At 35.6% G+C, this 5,312-nt stretch overlaps 1 pseudogene; it reads left to right on the top strand.

Annotated features, from left to right (window-relative positions):
• The first annotated feature begins 1,633 nt into the window (after nt 1-1,633).
• On the top strand, nt 1,634-2,463 carry LOC100928967 (annotated as a pseudogene).
• Nucleotides 2,464-5,312: the final 2,849 nt, after the last annotated feature.

The raw sequence follows: 5,312 nt of genomic DNA, 5'->3' as shown, positions 1-5,312 counted from the left end.
CCAATTTTACCAAGTTTAAAAGTAGAGTAACTGACAGCAAAAAAGTAGAGGTCACAATTCCAATAGACTTGTGGTGGAGAGAATCATCTGCATCCCAGAAAGAGACTGAATGTGAATCTAAGCATAGTAATTTTACCTTTTGTTATTTGTTGTCTTTTCTTTCTCATGGGAATCTTTCCCTCTTTGATCTGACTTGTCTTGTACAGCATGACAAATATGAAAATATGTTTAGAAGAACTGCACGTGTTTAGCCTAATTAACTCACTGTCTATGGGAAGGGAGGAAAGGAAAGGAAGAGAAAAAAATTGGAATATAGGGTTTTGCAAAGGAGAATGTTGAAAACTATCTTTACATGTATTTAGAAAAAATAAAAAGCTATTTTAAAAGAAAGTTGAGGCTACTTTCACATACTAAGAAGAACTAAGGCAAAGTACATATCTATAGTGGAGATTCCAGTTATTGAACTTGATGCCATTTTGACCATTAATATTTGCACTGACTGGTTTGCTAAGTTCAGTTATGAAAAGGATTGTTGCCATCTCTTAAAATGTAGCACTCTCTGAATCGTAGTCAATAATCTTAAGTAAAGAAAGAGGAAACATCTATCATTAATTCTTAATTATAGAATAATTGCTGATTTAGGGAACTCTTGGCCACAAAGAATCCTTTTGCTCAGTTGAGAAAGACTCACACTATTTTCATGAATTAGATAGAGAGATGAGAACTTAAAAAAAAACAAATTTATTGTTAGATAAATTCAGTCTTAATTGAATGACCAGACCCAAAGAGCAAATGCTTTAATGGTTCTATATTCACTTGGAAATTGTTATTGCTTGTCCTTAATTTTTGAAGAGGACAGTAACATTACAGGATGTTTTGATTCATGCATGAATTGGATTTAAATTAGGCAGAGTTGTATAAAATCATCAACCTCACTTTTTCTTCTAGAGACATCAAAATCCAGTGACAAATCAAAGTCAAGATAACTGGTGATAGTGTAAGATGCAATAGATAACCTTGGCATCTTCAATGGCTGACCAAGCTCTAAGCACTCCATATTTCCTCCTTTAGTCACCTTAATCATTGGAACAAATTGTTTTTATTCACCCATTCCACTAGAGGAAATCTTTACATGCTTAGGGTACACATTCACCTAACAGTCACAGATGAGTTTGTGGCCCATCAGTTAACCTCAACCTGGTAGCTTGTCTGCTGAATTGGTTTACAAAGGTGTGGCCACTGCACATGTTACAGCTGCTTGGAGCCACAGGTGAGAGTTAAGTGGCCAGATGAACACCATTGGTAAACCTGAAAAGGGTCAGAAAGGGCCAATCTGGAAAGAGGTTTCTGGTGGCATGTCCATTTATCTTTGAACATGACACAAAACTGGGAGTGATAATTATGACACTAGAAGATATATCTAGGATCCAAAAAGTTCATGACAGGGTAAAATGTTGGGATAAAACAAATAAGATTGAATTTAATAGGGAAAAAATGTGGTTTTGATTCCCTGCTCCACAACCGAAGATGAGAAAAGTTTGGGGAGTGAAATGTTGTAGTTGTCTTCCCTGCAGTCTTCACATCCTCCATTGGCTTATTTTGGCTCATCTTTGAAAACCATGTTAACCCCAGCATGGCATTAATGTCAAGAGACTTCCAAAGAGCTGAACTACTCTCAAAGCTCCATCAACTGATCAAGCAAACTCAGGAAGAATGCTTCGGAAGTGAACATAACATGATCAATAATCAGAAGACCCATGAGCAAATGAAGACAGAAAATAAAAGAAATATTACTGGATAAAGCTTCAAGGTCTCTATACCACAATCTAGGCAGATGCAAAGGTAGAGGCAATACATTGCACAGAACTCTGGATAAGACTGCTGAGATTAAGATTGCTGGAAGAAAGGAGAATGTAGAATCTCCTCAGAAAACCATGAGCCAAGGGATGTTGATATTGCAACAGTCAGCCAATGCCTTTTGACAATTGCCTTTGTGGACTGGATAACCCAAGAAAAGCCTCCACCTCTATGCAGGGCTATTCCAGCTTCAGGTTACTATGTAGCTAAACCAGGTTAAAAGGTGTAGATGGGGATAAGCAGTGGATTCCAGCAGAACTGGTCAGTTATATGCCACCAACAAATATAAAGTGGATGACATTGAAGGATGATGAAGAAGGCAAAGAGAGGTACACTTTGAACCAAAGTCGTATCATCCCACTACCACAATGGAAGATCAATCTTAAGACATATCCTAAAGCTTTATTCCAGAAGAGTCAGCTTGTGCTGGCATTGCACTCCCAAACCACCTGCTTCTACTGCACTTTGATTCACACTCCCCCACAATGGCCCCAGGAAGACTGCTCTGTACTGTTTGAAGATACCTCCTATACAGATGGCTATTCTCCTGCCTTCAGTGTGGCCCAGAGGTATGTTATGGTCTGCAAGGAAGCTAAGAAGAAGTGAGACTCAAATTGGCAAATCACAGACTTCTTTTACTTTGCTTCTGTTTACCTGATATTTCTACCATGCCCCTTACAGGAGGGAATTATTGTATCCTCTGCAGATATATAAATAGATAGCCCTATCCCCATGTTTCCAGGGTCTAATTTTCTCAGTCTTCAGTCCCCTCCCCAAGGGAGCTGAGAAGCTCTGTGTACTATCCATTGGTTCTTTTTTTCCCCTTTTCTCAATAGTATTTCATTTTTTCAAATACACATATAGTTTTCAACATAAAAAAATGTGGTTTTACATTTGAGTTCTAAGAATTAAATTCACAAGTACGAAGTTAGGCTACAAGTTCTAGGAATTAAATTTACAAGTACAAACAAAGTTAGCAGTTCATTTTTAAAAGATGTGGGAGTTTTAGTAGTCTACTAACTGCAAAATCATTGAGTCGACAATGTAATCTGGGCATTGATAAAAATTAACACAATTTTAAGATACATTAAAAGAAGTATAGTTTCCAGGATTAGGAAAGTAAGAGTTCCACTGTACTCTTCCCTGTACACAGATCAGTCTGGAACACTATAATCAATTCCAGCTCTAGGCTTCACATTTTAGAAAGGATTTTGACAAGTGCAGAGTGTTAACAAACAAACAAAAAAGGGCAACCAAAATGATGAAGGACTTTAAGATCATGCCATATGAGGACTGGTTGAAGGAACTGAGGATATTTGATATGAACAAAAATACATATGACAGAGCCATTTGATCATTCTCTTTAATCCTTAAGAGAAGAACTAGGAATCATGGGTAAAAAAATGCAAAGAGGCAGATTTAGGCTTGATAAAGAAAAACTTCTTAACAATTAGTAATATCTAACTCATTTTTTGGAGCATTAATGACTTGTTTGGAAATCTTTTTTGTTATTGTTGAGTTGATTTTCAGTTGTGTCCAAGATTCTGGAGGAGTTTGCCATTTCCTTCTCTTACTCATTTTACAGATGAGGAACTGAAGCAAATAGGATAAAATGACTTGCCCAGAAGCAAGTAAGTGCCTTAGGCCAGATTGGAACTTGGATTTCAGGCATGGCACTCTATCTCTTATACCACCTACCTGTCCTAAGATCTTTACACAAAGGCCAGATAAATAATTAATAATAATGGTATTTATATAATGCTGTGTTCCAGGCATTGTGCTAAATGCTCTAGAATTATTATCTCATTTGATCAACTGACTTGCCTAGTTATATATAGTAATATAGCAAATATCTGAAGCTGGATTTGAATTTAGGGCTTTCTGACTGCAGGTCTGGTGCCCTGTCCACTATACCACCTCACAGTTTCTATGATCACTCATTAAATGCATTACAGAGGGTATTTTTGTTTAGGTACAAATTACATAAATGTCCTGATATTTGGTGATTTTCTTATTCTGGCTCAGGGAAACTAAGTGCTATTTCAATTTTCTTCAATTCAAAGAACATTTATTAAGTGCCTAATGAGTGCAATCCACTGTGTTGAATTCTTGGGATGCTAAGACCATTTCCTCTGAGATTTAGTCTTCAAATATGTAAGGTTCAATTCCACCAAATTGAGCAACCTCACAGTGATACTTAACAGTAATAGAGAAATACCAGACAATTCACCAGACATTACAAGGTGTTATCTATTCAGTAATTCAACAAATATTTCCATGTCTCAATAAAGTTGGTCTCAAGAGTCCTAATATCTGTTAGAGATAATTGCTAGCAGATCCAGTTTAATTAAAAGATTAGATAAAAGTTTTTTTTTTTCTCTTAGCATTCATTGTTGGAGTAACATACCTCCACTACTTTAGACAGCTAGTTATTGCCCCAAAGAGATAAATTTTGTTTCTCTCCTCAATTTCAAATATAAATACTGGCCTACAGTATTTATCTAATTTATATCCATTAAAACACTTCTAATGTGGTTTTCCAGGAAAGGTAAACTGTGTGGCCTAATTTGATTTTAATTAATTTTGCAATCAATTAATTGATTGCAATAATTGTGCAATAAATATTTATTTATTGAGTGCCTACTATGTAAGGCCCTGAAGTACTGTAATATGCTCTGTGGACAATAAAAATAAAATAAAGACAAGATCCCTACCCTAGGGTAGAAAGGGAAAAGCTATGAAATAATTAACTAGCAATTAACTAGCACAGATCTCAACACTAATGCATCCCAGGACTGCTCTGGACTTCCCCTGACCCCATGGGAAATCCTCTACCTACCTTCATGAAACTAATTTTTAGCAGCAAAATATGTAGGATTCTCTGTTTGTAGTGGTATGTGTGCATGTATTTATGTATGTCTGTATGTATGTATGTATATGTGTGTCTATTAACGAAAGAAAGTAGATATGAGAAAGAAAAATAATGGAGGGACAGCAATGATATCTCTTTGGCATGAAGGGCAAAATTGAAAGACAAAAATAGAAGAATAAATGAATATTTACATTTTAAAGATACAAATAATCTCCACCTTGATTTTTCATAGTAATGATTTTTAGTAAAATCCTGATGGAGTTGAAAGTAAAAAAACTATTGAACTAATAAATAAAACTAAGAGTTGGTTGTATGAAAAAACCAATAAAATAGATAAGTGTTTGGTAAATCTGCTTAGAAAAAGGAGGGAGGAAAATCAAATTAGTAGTGTTAAAAATGAAAAGGGAGAACTTTCCACCAATGAAGAGGAAATTAGAGCAATAATAAGGAGTTACTTTGCCCAACTTTATGCCAATAAATTTGATAACCTAAGTGAAATGACTACCTCCAAAAATATAGGCTTCCCAGATTAACAGAGGAGGAAGTAAATTGCTTGAATAGTCCCATTTCAGAAAAAGAAATA

Source organism: Sarcophilus harrisii, chromosome 3 (genome assembly GCF_902635505.1).
Source record: "Sarcophilus harrisii chromosome 3, mSarHar1.11, whole genome shotgun sequence".
Classification (NCBI taxonomy): domain Eukaryota; kingdom Metazoa; phylum Chordata; class Mammalia; order Dasyuromorphia; family Dasyuridae; genus Sarcophilus; species Sarcophilus harrisii.
The sequence above is the reverse complement of the archived record's forward strand: the minus strand, read 5'-3'. Positions and strand labels throughout refer to the sequence as shown.